Consider the following 20,305-nt stretch of genomic DNA (forward strand, 5'->3'; position numbering starts at 1 on the left):
GCACCCTCACAGACACAATAATGCTGCCCAGGTTTCAGAGTATTCTTTACCTACCCAAAAATTACCTACCCTAAAATTACCTACCCAAAAAAGCAAATACAGGAAGTTATAATAGTGGGGTGACTATTTGTGGCAGTTAAGATCTGGTTTGAGAAGCCTGTATCCCATATCTGAGTCTTTGAGTTTCAGGTTTCAGCTCTGCTTCTGATTCCAGCTTCCTGCTAATGTGCACTCCGGGAGGCCGCAGATGACCAGCCAGATACTTGGGCCCCTGCCACCCAGATGGGATACCTGGGTGGAATTCTTGCCCTTGACTTCAGCCTGGCTTAGCCCTGCCTCTTGTGGGCATTTTGAGGAGTGAAACAGTTAGATGGAAGATGTCTTTTCACTCTGTCAGTTGGCTTGCTCAGCTTTCAAATGAAAATAAAAATACATAATAAAAATATAGGAACTACATTTCAAAGTGTGAGCAAATAAAATAGAAATAAATATATTTTTTTAAGCATAGGGGTTGTGTAGGAAGAAATCTTGTGGATTACTTCTTGTGTGGGTTAGTTTTTGGAGATCTTACCCTGAAACTGTGATGTAAATGTCACTTACCACGATTTTTAATAGTTAGACTTTTCTGTGAAGTGTAATTGCTTAATTTCTAGAACAACAGCATAGAATGAGCACTCTTAATCTGAAATTCCAAACTATAAACTGTTGGAGGATCTGAAAGGTGAGCTGATACCCTGAGTGGAAGGTTGTGCACCTGACCTGGGGCAGGGTTCGCAAGCTGAAGGTATGCTAACAGTACTGCAGATCATCTCCTTCGGCTGTATATGAAAGATGTGTGTAATGAATTTTATATTTAGACTTGGGTCCATCTCTAATATATCTTGCTGTGCAAGCAGGAGTTTTAAAAAGTTAATGAAAAATTTGAATTATCATTTAATTCCATTTTCTACAAGCTTTTACCCCCCTCCCCATACACACTTCACTTCAGAATCCCCAAACCTCTGAAATCCAAACCTTTCTGGTCTTAGGCATTTCAAATAAGGGATTTCAACCTGTACATGCAGTTTTAAAGTTGTCTGCAAATGTAAAAAAAAAAAAAAAAGGCCAGGTGAGTTAACTGAGTGTGTATTTAAAAGCTTCAGCAAAATATAAAACCATCTTTAACCTTCATGAATAAAGATGCTTGTACTGTGAGGATTAAGACAATTGGGCACAATTTTCCTGACAGTAACAGCATTGCACCCATTTGCTGCTATTAACCATTAAGATGAGATCAGTGTGTGGGAGGTGCCTAAGATTATTGTTCAGAAGGTGAATTGTGACCCCGTAGATAAAATTGAACATGAGAGAAAATTACCTCAGAGTGAAATATTCTGGTGGGAATGGGACAAAAACCTTGTGTCTGTATTTGTGAAGTAACAAAGTTAAAATAGCTCTTGTTGGCTTCCAGTCAGCCTGAGAGGCCACAGAATCAACTCACCGAGCATGACAAGCTCTTTACATTTCTGCACCCTGAGTCAGTTCTAACATGATGTTGCTTCCTTTAAAATAATGATTAAGCAAGCCTTCAAAAACTCAGAGCTAATGACGTTCGTATTCAGACCGCATCTGGGCTCAGGTGGTCTGGTTTCAGTCCCACCCGTGCTAGTTCCTTACCTTGTCTGTGGCTTGGTTTCCCAAATAATGACTCCTGAACCTCACTGGGTGACTGGAAGATATAGATGCTATTATTATTGTCATTGTTTCTGTTACTTGAAGATGTTTGAATAAAAGCCTAGTATTGAAAGTTTAAGTGAAGTAACTCATGCATTCAAGTACTTGAATCTCTAGAACACATGTCCTGTGTTCCTGGGGAATGGCCTGTCTGGCCTTGTCATGGAACAGGTCTTTCCCACAATGTCCAATGTGGGCAGCAGGGGCCCTCCGTGAAATCCAGCTGTGGCTTTGAGTGATGTCCCATGGTCTCTACCAGGTGACCAAGTGGGACCTTCTCAGGTGGGCACTGCTTGGAAGTGTAGAGGAGCAAGTGCTCCTTGAGCAAGGCCACAGTTTCCCTGCAGGAGCCTGGAGTTGGAGAGGTGCTTTGCACTGATGCTCCTCTGAGGGCACATTATTGCTTTGGATGTCAAGGTTGAGCCTCCAGGTGCCCACTCTGAGATAAATACCCGCGTGTTGGTTTTATCCTCTTTCTATTGATTCACTCTGTTTAGTACCTCTCCTCCTGAGGTCAACTTCCAGATCAGACTGCTGTACCCTCATTGCTTTAAGAGGCAAGGGAGCCCTCATGCTTTGGTTCACTAGTGTCTGCCATGGCGGGGCAGGGCTGGGCTGGGTTGAAGCTGGGAGCCAGAAACTCTGGTTTGCTGTGTGGGTGACAGGAATCCAACCACTTAAGCTTTCACTGCTGCCTCCCAGAGTGCATTAGCAGGAAGTTGAGTGGGGAGCCAGAGCCCACATATGCAGGCCCCAGTCTCCCAAGGGTTAACTCCACAGCTTAGCTTGTTTCTCACAGGGTAACAGGATGGGCAATTTTGGCCTGATACATCTAGCCACTGGCTTAACCACAAGTTCCTGCTTCCTATTTGTCAAGTTATCTGCCAAGGGATTGGATAAACGCTGGGAGGAACTCAAGGGATTTAGGGTGGCCACTAGAGGATTGGATAGACACTGGGAGGAACTCGAGGGATTTAGGGTGGCCACTTGAGGACTGGATAAACACTGGGAGGAGCTAGGCAGAGCATAAAAGAAAGCCTGGAGTTTCAATAAAGATCATTCACATTCGGCATTCTCCTGACAAGAATGGTCCACTGCGTGTTGTCTTTTTTGTAACCATAGTCCCTCCGCTCGGCTCGGGGTACATGGCGACGCGGGCGTTGCCAACACACATACTCCAGTGTGGGTGTGGATGTCTTAATCACTAGGCCAGATGCCCACATCTCTTTTATTCTGTGTTGCTGTCATCTCTGTTACTTTCCTCCATTTCCATTGCCTGGAGGGAAAGCCTGGCCTTTTCCAGATGTCATCAGCTAGTGAGCACACCTATTTCTGGCCTGGACCTCAGCATTCCCAGGAGAGAGGAGTTGAATGCTGGGACTGTTACAGACCTCTCATGGGCTCATCTGCTCTCCTGTGCCCATGTTGGCCTCACCTGGTTCTGGATTGGGAGCTTAGCAGACAGGAGGGTTTCAGAAGGTGCACCTTTGGCTTGTCAAGGTTTATTGAAGGAAAAAGGCAGTGTTCCTTAAAGTGATGTTTTAGAACTGATAGTCTTAGAATAATATTAGGACATATTTTCTGTTGCCTGGTACACTTATTCTAGTAGCAATTCTTGGAATTCTGTGGCTATTAAAGTAGCCTGGGTAGTATCCCAAATGTGACTCCATTTATGTAGTGGCTAGTCTCCATGCTCACTGTGTGTGGAAGCTACTCAGACATCTTCATCAGGCAGTGTGTGTCCACATGGCTCCATGAACTCATGCCCTTGGAATTGTCAGCATTAGTTGGGTTGTATAGATTTCTAGTCTGTTCTGATGGACTGCACATTTCAAGCAGGCCTTAGAAGGTGAACTGCTGTATGCTTTCCACTTGCTACCCTACCCTTCTGCTGTTTTCTTGGATGTAGTCACAAGGAATGTGTGAGCAAAACTAATCTCGAGACATGACAGAAGCAAGGCTTACATCATTGATGCCTGTGCAGGTTTTCCTTGTGTTTCCCTTGGAGGAGCCAGCCTGGAGCAGGGGTGGCACAGGTGTTGCTGATGCGTATGGCACCATGGCATGGGAATACACCCAGGAGGGAGAACATTGGGCTTGGAGTTCAGTTAGCTCTTTGTTACTGGCCAAAACTTACCAAGAAACAAGATTAATTGTTTTCATTAAAAAGCAATGTGACAAATGAACATGTGAGCATGCATGTGTTGTCTTCTACACACACACACACACACACACACACACCCTGCTGTCTTCTGTGGTGTTGTCTCTTCTCCAGGCGTCTTGCTTGGTGGTTCATATGTTGTTACTTCTGCTTTCCTCTTGTGTCTGTGTGTCCACTGTGTCCTGTGAATGTGGTGGCATCCTGTCCTTTTTCCAGCTGAGTGTCCACTGCTCTAATGCACTTCCCTGTCTCCTCTTGTCAGTGTCCTGGATGGGAAGCAGGGCTGATGGGATTAGAACTAGCACCCATATTGGATCCTGGCCCCTGCAAAGTGAGGTCTTTAGCTGCTAGACTATCTTGTGCTGGGCCCAGAGACTGTGGCTTTTTAAAAGAATTGTTTTGCCTAATTTTCAGACCTACAAAATGTAGAGAATTAATATTTTAATTATTTTACCCACATCTAATTAAAAAAATTGATGGGAACTCAGATACAAAAATTTATTTGGGACCTTCTGCAGGTTTGTTGATTTTGATCTGCAAAGGGATGAAAACTCTAGAATAGTTGCAGAGGGGCCATCCGGATCATGATGTGTCTGCTCACACTGATGCTCAGCCTTGAGGGTGAGCAAGGTGACCATGCCTAGTGCTCTGACTAGGCCTTTGGGTCCTCCCCCTGGAGCTAGGAGAGCCTTGGAAATTATTGTGCTAGTGGGGGAGGGGCTGACAATGGCTATAAAGGTTTATAAAGTCAGGAGATGGACTGGAACATTTTGTACTAAATGCATTTTCATTTATTACTTTTTTTGGTATAATGATACACATTTTAAAAATTTCAGATTCATTTACAACTGATGTTCTGCATCGGACTGATCGGTTCAATTTACTGTGTGTTTGGCCAAACAGGTAAAAGAAAGTTTTCTCAACTTTTCATTCTGGTACTGGTGTTTTGTTTTGTTTTGTTTTGCTTTTAAATATTTATTTGAAAGCCACAGTGCGAAAAAGGGTGGGAGAATGAATGTTCTTCGATCCACTGGTGTTCTTCAACTCCCCAAGTGGCTGCAGAGCCATGGCTGTGCCAGGCTGAATCCTGGAGCTTCATCTGGATCTCCTGTGAGGTCACACAGGCTCAGGTACTCGGGCCATTCTCTGCTGCTTTCCCAGGTGTGTTAGCAAAGACTAGATCAGAAATGGAGCAGCGGGACTTATTTCTCACATGGAATGCCAGTGTGTGGCAGATGGTGGCCAACCTGCCATTCCATGACAGCAGCCTCTTGTTTACACTCTTGACCGGGGCTACTGGAGAAAACTCAAGTCCAATGTTGCCACTCCCCTGAAAGTCCCACAGTGACAGCATGTCCTCAGACTGAAGGGCAAGGGGCCTCCGTGGCCAAGCTGCCCCCACTCCAGTCCTGTTGTCTGGCTAAAGGCTGAGCTTACAAGCATGGATTAGACAGGAATGGCTGAGTGTGCAGAGAAGTCCCGGCAGGTAACGTGTCTACAAGTAGGTCATGATCTGTTTGTTCCTGTTTGGAGTCCAGCCCAGGAGCAGTGCCTTGCTACATGTAAAAGCAGTGGGAGGCTCCATCAGGGAAAACATGTTGGTCTACGTGGATTACACAAAATTACCAATGACAGCAAGAAAAACAGTATGTTTCAGAATGTGATAAATCATACTAGAAATTAAACAGGCTTATACCTTAAGTAATGTGAACAGAAATCAGTAAAAATAATAAATGTGACAATTGAAAAATTTGCAAGCAAACACAGAACTTGAAAAATAAGTGACCAGTAAACATGAATAATTGAAACCTTAAATAACTTGACAGTTTGATGCTTTCTTTATGCCTAGTGGTAAAATTATAATATATTTTTACATTGTATTTTGTTTGAGAGGCAGAGATAGAGTCAGACAGGCATAATTGAGTTCACATGTGCTGTTCTACCACCCAAACTCCCACAACAGCAGGAGCTGGACTGTGGCTGATGCCCAGAGGACAATCCAGGTACTCAGTGTGGGTTCAACTCAAGTAGTTGAACCATCACCACTGTCTACCAGTGTGGGACATGTGTGTTTTAACCACTGGACTCAATGTCCATCGAGGAGTAATATTTGTGACATTAAGTACTTGGTATTGGAGGTTTGGTGAAATGGTGTTAATACATGGCATGTGAGAATATTAATAGGTATATTACTTGAGCAGAAATTAGGATGTATTGAGAAGTGTGAAAACATTAATATAATGTTTAGTACGTCCCCCTTTTGGAATGTCCAGTGTGTATTTTAGATATAAGTGGTTGAAATGGATGCTGTGGTGCAGCAGGTTCAGCAGTTGTTTGAGAACCCATATCCAACGTTGGAGTGCCTATTTCAGTCCCAGCTATTACACACCTGGTCCAGCTTCCTGCTAATACATCTGTGGGAGCCAGTGATGGCGCACATAATTGGGCCCCTGCTGGATTCCTTGCTTCTGACCTCAGGCCTGGCCTAGTCCTGGCTGCTGTTGGCCTTTGGGGAGTGAACCAGCGAATGAAAGAGCTCTATTTTTTTCTCTCTCTCTAGGGCTTTCCTGTAAATAAATAAATCTTAGAAACAAAACAAAAACAGTTCCAGAGTGCATGCATAAATGTGCGTCTTCACAATATGCGTGTGTGTGTGCATGTGCAAACCACTGTGTATACGGATGAGTATGGTATGTGTGTAGATGAGTGTAGTGTGTTGTATATGTGTGCTGGACATATGTGTATATGTACAGTAATTGTGTGGCTGTGCATGGAGTCTGCACATGTGAACAAGCATGTGTATCGCACACATACATGGAATTGTCCCAACATTAAGTAGGATATATTCAAGTAATGAGATGCTGTATAATAATTACAAGGTATGTTTTTGAAGAATTTTTAATCACACAACAAAATATTTAAAAAGTGACATATTAAATGCTATGCAAATTGTGTCATCAGCTTCATTTAAATGGTCTGTGTGTGCTTGCTTCCTGTTGTCTCTGCTCAAGACAACAGCTGGAATGAAGTAGGTGGCAGGGGTGAAGTGGTTATCTGGTAGTGGTGTAGATGACTTTTTTGTATTTATGGTTTTAGGAATTTTTCAAATTTCCTGTGGATGAGAACATGTGAAGTTAATAATCGGGAAAGAGATGACAGCCAGTCCTTCTTGTGTTTAGTGTATGAGAGGCATGCTGCTCCCTAGGCAAGTTCAGAGACATTTAGGGACACACTGAACAGACCAGAGCAGCCCTGGGTTATGGATCGGATCAGTGAGCACCTCAGTGGCTTCATATCCTTAAAGGAAGGTCCCCAGGGGTCATTTTGGGTAACTGTGGGCCCTTTACTTGATTGTAAGAAAGTGTAGGACATTTGTGACCATCCCAAATGACAAATTTTGAAATTTGTGCCTTTAAAGACAAGGATGTAAATGTACAGAAGGTACTTGGCTTTCATATGGAAAACAAGGAAGACAGCTGTCCTTCCATGGCTTGTAGTACCACTTCTGGGATCAGTTGGTGCCTTCAGTTCGATAACTGTCATGCTAACTCACACAGCATCACTTGTTTCAATGATCCTATTTTATTGTATTCTTTCTGCAACTTCATGGAAAATGGTCTGTTCATTTTCTTGACAGATGAAAATAGATGTATAAAAGCCAACACTAAGTCCTGTGGAAAATGCATACAGGCAGGCCCCAGTTGTGGGTGCTGCATGAATTCGGTAAGTAGATAGCCTCCTGTTTAAAATCTGCATTTCTCAGGTTTCTGATGTGTATTATATAATACGTGATGGCCAAGAACTGTGCCATTCAGCATAGCAGCCCATGGGCCCTGAGACTGTGGGGCTCTTTTAAGGCTGCTCAAGCTAGCAAAGATTGTGTGCACCAAGGCTTACCTTTCAGTTCTGTTTCCACAAACTTCTTGCAATACCCTTGTTTGGGTGTTAGAAATTGAAAATTGCTATAAGTTTCAAATATGTATTGTACTTTATGACTTAGTATAAAAGAATCATTAATCATGTTGAAATAATATAATTTTGAATATATGCATATATGCATGTTTTAACACATCATTTTAGAGTTAATTTTCCTTTTTTTGTTGTGAATGCTGGATAGGTTTAGAACATGTGTGGTTCACCTTTAGGACATGTGTCATATTTGTATTGGGTAACTTTCCAAAGTAATTAAGCTGTTTGTTGTAACTTTTCTGGTGTGTGTGTGTGTGTGTGTGTGTGTGTGTGTGTGAATAAATTCAACTTCCTGGCGAAGTCTGAGTTAAGATAATATAGAATTGATTTGTGTCCTTAAGAACCTGCTGTGGTTGGCATTTGGATTCTACCCCTTCTGTCATTTTTAACCCTTTCCTTGCATAGGAGCTATTATCAGAACAGGAGGTAGAGAGGCCAGATCAGAAGTCAAGCGGTTTATTCACAGAATAAACAGCTGATATCAGAAGATAAAAGCATAATTTTTTATCAGGCATTTGGGCCCACATTTTAAGTACCTATTTGTTTTTGTTGCCATAGCTGCTCACATAATCAGATTTGTGGTTTGACCATGGAAGAACATTGAGAAACTTTGTTTCTTTACAGAATTTTTCTGTTGACACTTGGTGTTTTCTTGCGAATGGTGTCCAGGGTTGTATTGGGATGACACGGCATGGGATTGAGTGGGTGGCATTGCAGGGACAGCGACTGCCCTCCGGGTCTAACACAGAGCTTGCCTGACTGAGGAAGTGGAGGTGGTGCTGGTTGTGCTACAGGATTCACTCAGGCATGGGATGTTCCCAAAAATTCAGCTTCAGAGTTTTGGGACATAATTTTTAAATGATTAAAAGCTCTTTCAGAATGTATTCTTAAAGTGTCTGAATTGGCTGATACGTGGGAAAGTATAATCCCCACTTAGATTTTGTGCTTTGGGTCAGGAGCTATTTCAGAGCTGAAGCTTTAGTCCCAGCTTTGAGCCATTTGTATCTTGGTCATCTCTCCCATCTGTTTCTCAAAAGTGACCTTATTAGTGTTGTGTTTGACTTGAACACTTGTGAAGTCATTGTTCTTTTTGTTCTGTTTTTGTTTGAAAGCCATAATTAGAGACAGAGTGAGATGTTGCATTCCATTGGCTGATTCTACAAATGGCCACTGAAGTCACGATCCCGCAGCTTCCTCAGGTCTCCCATGTCAGTGCAGACACCCACGTACTTGGGCTATCTTCTGCTTGCTCAGATGTGTTAGCAGGTAGGTGGATCAGAAGTGGGCAACTGAGTTTTGAACTGGTGCCCATATGGGATGCCTGCAGCATAGTCTTTATCTGCTGTGACACAGTGCTGGCCCCTATTTATTCTTTACATTTAAGTATCTTCACTCATACTTTATGTAAAAGTCATGAAATTGGTGTGTAAGAACAGATACGATTATCATGCCCTTACTTTTCCCTCCATCTTCATATTACTTAAATTGTTTCAGAGAGAGACAGAGAACTGTAATCTGCCAGCTCCTTCCCCAAATCCCTGTAATCATCAAAATTGGGCTGCACTGGAGCTGGAAGCTGAGAACTTAATCTAGGTCTCCCATGGAAGGCTAAGGCCATCACCTGCTGCCTCCCCCAGAGTCTGCATTAACAGGAGACAGGCATTGGAAGCTGGAACCAGGCATGTCAGTGTGAGATGAGGGCATCTTATTCGATAGACAGAATGCCTGCCCCGTAAAATACTTTGATTTAAATAATTTCTAAACACTTAAAATGATAGCCAATACTTAGAAACTTTTTCTGACTCTCAGGATTAATTAAATCAGTGTTAAATATCTTAGTCTCCTTTTTGAAGCACCCATCACTAACTGAGATGTGTTTATGTTGCTTTGCTTTTCCTTAACCTACAGTTAAAGTCCAAAAGTTGTGCTGAGGGAGGTGCTGTGGGATTTTATAAAGACACTGCTAGGGGAAATTGTGGGAAACTGCCTGATACTTGGGTATGTAGGTTACCAGTTGCTGTCAACTGTATTCAACACATGGTTTCACTGAGAAGTTTATTTTTTGAATTCACAAACGGAACATTTAAAACAAACACTTAGGTCAGTTCTTGAAAGAGGTGTTACTTTCTCTGGAATGATTTTGTTTTTAAATGAGCACTTTAATGATTTGAGTGAAGGGAGTGCTTTATTTACAAGCCAAGGGTGAGATGCGTCATATGTCCCCCTTTTACTTATGTTTTCATGTGTTATTTAGACTTTTCTACAAGAAGGAATGCCTACTTCTGCACGGTGTGATGGTTTAGAGGACTTGAAAAAGAAAGGCTGCCATCCAGATGACATAGAGAATCCCACAGGTTCCACAGCCATCAAGAAAAATAAAAATGTCACCAATCACAGCAAAAGAACAGCAGAGAAGCTGCAGCCCAAAGACATCACTCAGTTCCATCCACAGCAGCTGGCTCTGCAGCTGCAATCAGGTGAGACCCAGCCCTCTGCCTCCTGCTCTGCCTCAGCCTCCATGGAGGCCCTCAGGCTAGCCAGTCAGAATGGCTGAGAGTATCAAAAGCACAATTCTTAAGATTTTCAAAAGGACAATGCTAAATTTTTGTCTAAGATGAAGTAAGTTCAGCAAGTATTAATTTGACTTCCTATGTTTCACAAGTGTTTATTCTCTTTCTATTCAGTAATATAAAAGCAACATTTTAATGTTTTCTTTCTGTTGATTTTTAATATTACTGGAGTTCTATTATCTGTGGCAGTGCTGGAACTCAAAGAAAACTTGTGTGCTGTCTCTGAAGCCGATGCCTTTGTGCGCAACCCTCCACCCCTTTCCCCACATCCACGCCCAGTCTGCTGCAGCACACCTGCTGCTCAGTCTGACACACCACAGCCCATGGATCCTGTCGCGACTCTCTAGCCCCTCTGTACCCAGCAGAGCAATGTGCTTCCTTCAGAACATGGCTCCTGACTGCTCTCATCTTCACCAATGCTTTCCAAGATGCTTTTTGTGTCTTTCTATTCCCCCACTCCCTTTGCAATCCACTTGACAGAGTGGTTTTCCTTGAGATTTAACAATATTTGCTTTCTTTTCTCCTATCTGCCTACCACGAGTTTCTTCAGACAGAATTTAACAGTGGTACATCTAAACCTCTTATTCTCCTGTTTCTGGAGGGAATGTGCCTGACATCTCTTTCTCTTCTTTTCCATCCTCATCATTTCAATTCATATCCTTGTCACCTCCCTCTTGAATGTTTCCTATTATTTGTTAACTAGCTTTTCTATCTATAATACAATTTAAAGACTATTCCTAAGTTTTCTAAAGTAAAAATAATATTTGGTGACTGACATGCATGTGGTGGCTTCCTGGGACCAACTCCTGAGGTTTGCTAAAACTCCAATCTCCGTCCATCCTAAGTCAGTTAGGAAAGTTAATTGTTGAGACACAAGCTACCTAGTATGGGTTGGGCATGCTGTTTATTTCATCTTTGTACCTGCAAGGCCTCGTGTGTGAAGTATTTGTTGATTGAAATTGAGTGTAGACTCAGTGAATTGTTTCTAGAAATCTCCAATTTTTGTTGATTTTCAGTGTTTGCCAGGGTAGACAGATTTGCTTGGTTTTCTCTATTTGCTCTTTTTTTGAAAGATTTATTTATTTTATTACAAAGTCAGATATACAAAGAGGAGGACAGACAGAGAGGAAGATCTTCCATCCAATGATTCACTCCCCAAGTGAGCCGCAATGGCCGGTGCTGCGCTGATCTGAAGCAGGGAACCTGGAACCTCCTCCAGGTCTCCCACGCAGGTTCAGGGTCCCAAAGCCCTGGGCCATCATCGACTGCTTTTCCAGGCCACAGGCAGGGAACTGGATGGGAAGTGGAGCTGCCGGGATTCGAACTGGCGTCCATATGGGATCCCAGGGCATTCAAGGCGAGTACTTTAGCTGTTAGGCCACGCTGCCGGGCCCCCATCTTAAGCAGATATGTATAACTGGTGAACGCTACTGGGAAAGCCCAGGAGCCCCTTTCCTCAGCTTGACCTGGAATATGAATATATATATATATATATATATATATATATATATATATATATAAAACAGGGAAGTTTTAAGGAAGAAAATAGCTAAAACAGCAGAGGGTGCAGTGATGCAGATCATGAGTGAGGGAAAGAAGAGAGGGCCAAGAAGAGAACATAGGCTGTGTTCTGAAAACCATAAACCAGGGCCCACGCCATTGGTGTAGAGAGCCAAAAATAACCTTGCAATCATTTCCTGAAGAATCAAGATGGCAGAATAGGGCAAGGACATGTTTAAACAGATGGAGAAATATTAGCCAGAGTGAAGCATAGAAGGCACATTCCAAGAAACAGAAGAGGACAGAACAACAGCAGAGAGGTACCTGGAGACTGACAGACACAGAAAGGCAGTGGATACAATGGTGCAGTGTTGCAGTGACTGATATCCCAGCAGCATTCAGCTAATGGTGATCTGAACTCCACTGGCAGAGGTAAACACAGACAAAGAACAACCCATCCTGCTGGTCTGTTTGATTTGACCAGGAACAGAGAGAGAGAGTGGCAGACCAGATGGGCGGTGTGGGAACAGGGTAGATGTTATAGCCCAGTCCACCTCCTAAAGCCAAATTGGGCGCCATTTTGTTTATGGAGGCAAGGGCTATGGGGCAGGATTGCGCATTCACTGAGCTGGGAGTGAACTCATTTCTGACTCAGTGAACTACAACATGGCATCCTACAGGTTCCACTTAAGAGAGGTCTAGGTAGCCCTCAGATCTGATGGCAAACAGATCAATAACTCTAGCAATGGCACATCAGGTGCATTTCTTACAATGTGCCAAAGAATTTAAGACTACAGGGGACAACACTGAGCTGCAAATGCACTGAGTTCAGCAAGAACTCACTGGGCTCAGTGCATTACACTGGTCCCAAGGAAAATAATACCAACTATGACTACATATGGGTCAAAATAGGTCTGTGTGGCGCCCAGACATAATGGCCAACAGGTTCTGGCAAGATCAGCACCAACAACAACCTAGCTATAGAGGACCCCTAGTGTCTCCCTAAGCCTGGGACCTGTTCCAACCAGAAGTGGGAGAAAGGTTGTACAAACAATGGTGAAGCCTCAGCAGTATCATAGGAGGTGGAGTGTGGTGAGCCAAGAGCTGGGGCTACAGAGACCATGGTGGAAATTTAATATAAGAACCCAGACCTGGAATTCGCTGGAGAGAGTGGCACAATTGGCTGCAAACAAAGAGCCATGCAAGAACTGCAATAAGTAAAACCGAACTGTAGACCTGTGGGTGACATAGCTTAGAAACCTGCCCCAAGGAGAAGATTCTGCTAAACATAAGTATAATGATCAAGAGCAAATGAAAGGACAAAGGCAAAATGAATATTGTTGAAGACTCCCCTGCAAAGGAGCAAAACCCTATGCCAACCTCAGAGTTCACTGAGGGAGACATCGAGAAAATGGGCATACAGAGTTCAAAACAGTTGTTATAAAACTTCTCATCAACGAGAAGCATGTACAGCAGGCATTCAAGGAATTCAAGGAGTATATCACACTGGAAATGAATCAGATGAAATCTGATATATCAGAAATGAAGAATAGAGTGGAGCAAATTAAAAGTACAGTGGAGAGTCTCTAAAAGAGAATGAAGAAGGTAGAAGAAAGCATCTCAGAATTAGAAGATATTTCCTGCCACCAAGGGGAAACAAACAGAAAGCTGGAAGCAGAGCTGGATCAGGCTTAAAAAAAAAAGTATTCAAGAATTGAAAGACACTATTATGACACCTAATATAAGAGTTCGGGGAGTCTCAGAAAGTGCAGAAAGAGAAGCTGGGTTTAAAAATATATTTAATGAAATAGTAAGGGGAGATTTTCCTAATCTACAGGAAGAATTGGGATACAACATCCAGGAGGGACACAGAACTCCCTACAAGGACCAAGGACCAAAAGCAATCTTCATCATAACATGTAATAATCAAGTTCTCTTCAAACATAAGGAAAAGATCCTTAAATGTACACGTGAAGAAATCAATTGACATGTAAAGGAATGCCAATTAAGCTCACAGGAGACCTCTCACAGGAAACTCTACAGGCCAGAGGTTAATGGAGCCACACATTCCAGATTCTAAAACCAAAAAATTGTCAGCCCAGGATAATGTACCTGGGAAAACTTTCCTTTGTCTTTGAAAATGAAATAAAATTCTTCCAAATTAGAGAAAATTTAAAAGAATATGCCTCTTCCAAACCTGCCCTACAAATGATACTTCAAGATGTTCTCTTGACAGAGAAAAGGAATAGCGCCCACCAAAATCAAAGGCAAATGCAAAGAACATTCCAGTAAAATAACAGAGTACTAAATCAATGAACAACCCACTGCTAAAATGACAGAACCAAATTACGACCTATTTGTATTAACCCCGAATGTAAACGGCTTAAACTCATCAAGCAAACGTCATAGATTAGCAGACTGTATTAAAAAACAACACCACTCTATTTGTTGCCTGCAGGAGACATATCTCACCAACAAAGATCAGCAGAAACTATATCTCATGGATTTTGATATTTTTGGTTAGTTTCATCTCTTTAAAATTCTTTCTTCTGATTAAATTCTTGAATGACTCATAGATCATACAGTAGGTTCAGGGAGGTTCTTGATTTTCTTTTTCATTTCTTCAGGGACACATTAGTCATTCAGTAGCATGTTATTTATCCATGGTCTTGCTAATTTCTCTTTCTTTCTTCCTGTTGTTTATTTTATTTGTGACCTTTCATTTAAGAGGATGTATAGTAACTGTGTAATGGAGACTATCAAATCTAGCAGCATGTTATTCAACTTCATGGCATTGTAAATTTCTATTTTTCTCCTGTTGTTGATTTTTACTGTGGCTTTTCATTTCAGGGGATATATAGTAACTGTGTAATGGGGACTATCATATTCAGATGTGGGGATACAATGCCGTATGCATCTCTACTTCCAGACAAAGATGGACTCCCAATGAAACTGTTTACTATATCATGACAATAGGATGCTGGACTCTGCCATTGTCCATGCCTGCAGTGATGGACATATTACTGTGCATGAAGAACTATACCATAGTAACTATATAGTGATGGAGGAGAGAATTGGGGAGAGGATATGGGAAGTCCCAGGGCCTATGGAACTGTACCATGAAATGATAATAATAAAAAGAAGTAAAATAAAAAATAATAACCTTGCATGTTTTAGGGAATTTATCCTGATTCTGGAGTGTAATGTACGCATTAATTTAAGCATCATAGGGATGTACTGAGTAATTGCCTTATTCTAGACATCAGGCTAGTTACTAAGGGTAAGATGCTGAGAAAGATAGGTGATATTTCCTGCCTCACTTGATCTTACACTTGAGTTAGCAGTTGCAGAATATTATGAAAAGTGCTCTGTCGCTGTCCTGCAGTGATTGACTGGGTGCATGGAGTCGATAATAACATGCATGGACTACTGACTGGTGGTCAACAGCTGAAGTTTATTAACAGCACCAGATTTTTAAAAGAAGGTTGTCATGTAGGCCCCCAGAGAGAAGGAGCTTGAGCCATTTACATCTTAACAGCAAGGTACAGTTTCCAAAGCGCAACTTGTTTATACCTAAACCTGTAAACCAGGTTTCCTGTTCATTCACCTTCATATCAATTGCTCCTGGCACCTTCAGGGGAGATGCAACTTGCTATGTTGTAGGAGGACATTGTGACCCTAAAAGGTCAGTGAGCACAGGATTACAGTTGGTTGGATAATATTTGGAGGAGAATAACCAAATGGCTACCTTGTGTATACCTTATTGGATATCATCTGCATATGTATATGAGAACACCTGGTGGAATATACAAGACAAAAGGAGTTCCAAACAAGCATTAATGGTTTTGTTGATAAGCTCAGCACTTCCTCCCTTATCCTATATGACCTTCAGAGTATAAAGTCTGATGCTACTAATAAACCTCGGCTTTTGACCATCAGTCAGGGTCCACGTGTTATTATCGGCTCCGTGCACCAAGTCCATCGCTGCACTGCGGGACAGCGACACTATGTCTCCCACAATAGCAAAGATTCTGAATGTCCTTCTACAGTGCTCCAGTAGGGGAAGTACAAATCATCATAGGGTTCAAGTGTTCATTTATTAAGCAATACGGTTTGAGGGTTAGAAGCAGCTTTCAGGTTTAGTCATTTGCACCTGCAGATTGTATCTGTAATTTAGGCTTTAACCATTTGAAGAACAGTGCTGATGTGTAGGGTTTTTTAAAAATTTATTTATTAATCACATTGTATTATGTGACACAGTTTTATAGGTACTGGGATTCTCCCCACCCCTTCCAAAACCCTCCCACCATGGTGGATTCTCTCACCTTGTTGCATAACCACAGCTCAAGTTCAGTTGAGATTCCTTCATTGCAAGCAAATACCAAACATAGAGTTCAGCATCTTATTGTCCAGTTAATTTCAACGGCTTCTTACTTCTCTGGTCTGAAGGTAGAGCCAGCAGAGTATCATCCCAATCAATTAAAAGCTCCAACATGCCATCAGCAACAATTAATAATGTTATGGAATTAATTGACATAGTATTGAGTACCCAATATGTTAAAAATAAATGCGAGTTCTTAACCACATCCTGTGATTACTTCATTGACATTTCAATTTTAGTTTATATACAGCGGGTTCTATACATCTTAAAACAGCTATAGATTATTGTTCAGCTGTCATGTGTCTATTTTCATTATAATATTTAGCCTTTTATATCACTGAATTCAATCACAAAAAGGACATAGTGTGAGGATCTGGTGGCTTTTAGTTCCTGGGTATTTGGGGCTGAAATCATGAGACTTGCATCTACACTTGGGGTTGGAATTTTTCTTCCAGTATAGCTTCCTGCCTCCTTAAAAAAGCAATCATCCATGTTATTATTTTTTGCTTCATTTCCATGGGCCTACATCTGTTAATGTGACTCTATCCAGTGTCACCTCATGCAGCTTCTGGCTCAGGAGGTAATCACTATGATAATCTGTGTCCTCCGCTGTGAATTGGCAACTGACTCACTCTCTTTGACATAGCATAAAGGACATCACCTAGGATTGAGCACAGGACTGGGAGAATCCTCTCACACTGACAAGCAGTAAGAGAAAATCGGTTCAGGGAGAGGCAGCAACACAGAATCATAGACTTTGGGCTCTCCCTCCTATAAACTCTGAGTAAATCAGATAGTGTTAGCATCAACTACTGCTATCTAAAAGGGGAGCTGGCAAACAATCCGTGTCATACCTTTTTCTCCCTTTGTGGGATCCATTCCTCCCACCATTTTCATTTCACTGTGGATGCTCATAGGTCCCCAGGCTGCTTGCAAACTAAAGAGCATCCTGCGTTCTTGATAAAGTCTAGATCTGGAACTTTTAGACTTTCTTTTATATTATTTCACTTCTATTTTTGTCCCACTCCCACCAAAAAGGAGCAATGAATGAAACTCACAGCACATTGACTCAAAAAAAAAATTGTATCAAGTACATTGTGAGGAGTCAGACTGGGTATTAGGCAGTTAGGGTGTTCTGGGTCCGCGAATCTATTTTCTCAAATATAAAATTGTATTTTCTCCACTATGTCTAAATTCACTAGAGTACATTTCTTCCAAGAGACAAGTGCATAATGAACATATCAAGAACATGCTTCCTCCAAGAAATAAGAATGAAATTAACATATCAGTTCCCCATCTAAAGTGCCCACCCAATTCCATCTCTGTGTAGTGTCAGACTGGTCTCTTTATCATAAGAATGAGACCGAGGAAGTTAACTGGTAACACCTTTTTGGGCCTTTTGTCCCAAAGCCATGTATCATGGAAACCATGAATTTTCCTTTGTTTTTAGAGAAACTCCTTTGAAGCAAAATTTTAAACGATGCCAACAGCCCCTGTGCACAGGTCTCCTTTCTTGAAGCCCCTTCCAGTTCCAAGGATGGGAGCATATTTTCTCCTTTCTTCTAACAAATCTTGCTTGAAAACTAAACTGTCTTCAAGAAAATGATTTTTTCCTGGGAGACAAGAATTGAGGTTGCTGCTGTATTTTGTGTCAAAAAGTCCTACAATAGTATGAGATTTAGAAAAAAAGAAAAAAGAAACTTCACTTTTAACAAAAGGCGATACAAAGCAAGGTGATTTTTCTTTATGGATACATCAATAGGAATTTATTTATTCTCACAATATGTCCAAGATTAAGTCTTTCCAGCTTTCCTGATCAGCTTTTTCTGTTGGTTCAGAAGTGTGGCAGGTTTAGAGGTTAAGAAAGAGTACCTGTTTTCTGTTCAGTTTGGAGAGCTTCAGGAAACTATAAGGGAAGTCCATGAGCATGTAAAAAGATTGTTGGGAGAATGAGGAATGTAGAGTGTTAGTGGGAAATGAGCACAGGACAGCCCTCACAGGGAAGCATGGTGAAACAAAAATCAAAAAGCAAACCAAGTGTGACCAGAGAGCTACAAAGAAGGAAAGAGAACCTGAAGGAAAAGATCAGAAGAAAGGGGAAAATTAGAACAGATAGAGACCAATAAGGAAAGCTTAGAACAGACAGGAAACAGTCAACTTGGACTCCCATATACCTTACTAGGAAGGACACAAAGATTAGTTACTCCTCATTAAGGTACTAAAGATTTCTCTGCACACTCCTCCTAAAACTATTCTGCTTCTCAATTGTTAACATATGATATGTTTGAGTTATAAGCTTGTTTGAACTAACCTAAAGTTCATGAAGTTCAGTAGGAATCACACTTGAATACTATAAGCTGCTAAATATAACAATGAAAATAGACACAAGACAGCTGAATGGTACCCTATAACTATTATAAGGCGTATAGCAGCCGGTTGTATGAAAACTACAATTGAAATGTCAGTGAAGTAGTCACAGGATGCGGTTAAGGACTTGCATTTTCTAACATTTTGGTCACTCAATACCATGTCAATTAACTTCATGATGTAAATTGTTGTTGAAGTTGTGTAGTGCCTTTTCATTGGAGGGGATGATATTCTAGCACCTCTACTTTCAGACCAGGGATGGTCTCCCAATGAAACTGTTAAATTTATCTGGACAATAAGATGCTGGACTCTCTACGTGGCCCATACCACAATGAAGGAATCATGACTGGATACAAACTGTACTACTGTAACAATATGGAGCAAATCAATTCGGGGGGAGGGCTTTTTGGAGGGGCTGGGGGAACCCCAGAGCCTATGAAACTATGTCATAAAACAAAATGGAAAATTTGCAGTGCCTGAAGGAATTCTGAGTATGTCTGACAGTATACACTTGCTGACAAAGAGGTAAGAAACAGGCTATTGGACTCACATTAGTAAGACTGTAATACCATAAAGTTTCTTTGAAGGTTACTTTGTCACAACTCTCTAAAAACCTCTTTAAATGCAAATGTCCTTTGATGGGATTCAACTGTAGAAATTATCTTGCATATACTTGGTCCTATAGAAACACCAGGTTTTTATAACATTATTATGGGAATAAAACAGAAACAATCAATCTGTGTCAATAGGGGATTGTTAAAATACATGAAGACAAATTTATATAATACTATGTATGCAGTGATTGAAATGCGTTCTAGTGGCAAAGTGGAAAATAAAAAATGTTGGACAAAGTAATAGAATTATATATTGACTAAGATACTTCAGAAAGTTCCTAGAAAATTAAGTTTCAAATGAGTTTATTTGGGCCAATGCCATGGTACAGATTTTGTTTTTCCAGGTTCATAATTTAATGTACAAATTGAATTACCACAGTTGAGTTGAATTAGCTTTTCCAGGCATGAGGACAGATGGGGAAACAATTTGTAATCGAGTTATGTTGCTTTCACAGCTGGAATTTTTAGACCTTAAGCTGAAGTACATAACCAGCAAAGCAATGCCTCCATATGTGGCTAGTACACAATTCATTCTGCCTGTGAGCATGTAAGAGTTGAAATACGTTTTGATTTCAGTGAACTGGAATTGGGCATCAGGTTCTGGACCTGACATGATATCAATCTTCTCAGAGCTACCAACTCCTCAACTGACATCCTTCAAGGCCCACCGACAGTGAACTGGCCCCAGCCAGAAGCAATGGTACAGATTGAGCTTTTATCTGTCACACTCGTGTCAAATGTGGGTACTGGTTCCAGTCCTAGCTTTTCCACTGCCAATCCAGCTCTTTGTTTATGGACTAGAAAAGCAGCAGAGGATGGCCCAAATCCTTGGGTCCCAGCAAAAACATTGGAAACTTAGAAGAAGTTTCTGGCTGTAGAGCTTTCCCTTTGTAGAAATCTGTCATTCAAAAAAAAAAATTCTTTTAAACAATGAAGTTATTTTAATGCAAAAATCAAAATTCATTGAATCCTTTTTGTGTAATATGCCTTATACACAATCTTTTTAAAAGTCCCTAGCATGAATTTCACG

General features: G+C 41.3%; 1 pseudogene; it reads right to left on the reverse strand.

The window, feature by feature from the left end:
- Positions 1 to 19,713: 19,713 nt before the first annotated feature.
- LOC131480733 (ATP synthase membrane subunit K, mitochondrial-like) lies at positions 19,714 to 19,908 on the reverse strand (annotated as a pseudogene).
- Positions 19,909 to 20,305: the final 397 nt, after the last annotated feature.

This window comes from Ochotona princeps, chromosome 7 (genome assembly GCF_030435755.1).
Source record: "Ochotona princeps isolate mOchPri1 chromosome 7, mOchPri1.hap1, whole genome shotgun sequence".
Lineage (NCBI taxonomy): Eukaryota > Metazoa > Chordata > Mammalia > Lagomorpha > Ochotonidae > Ochotona > Ochotona princeps.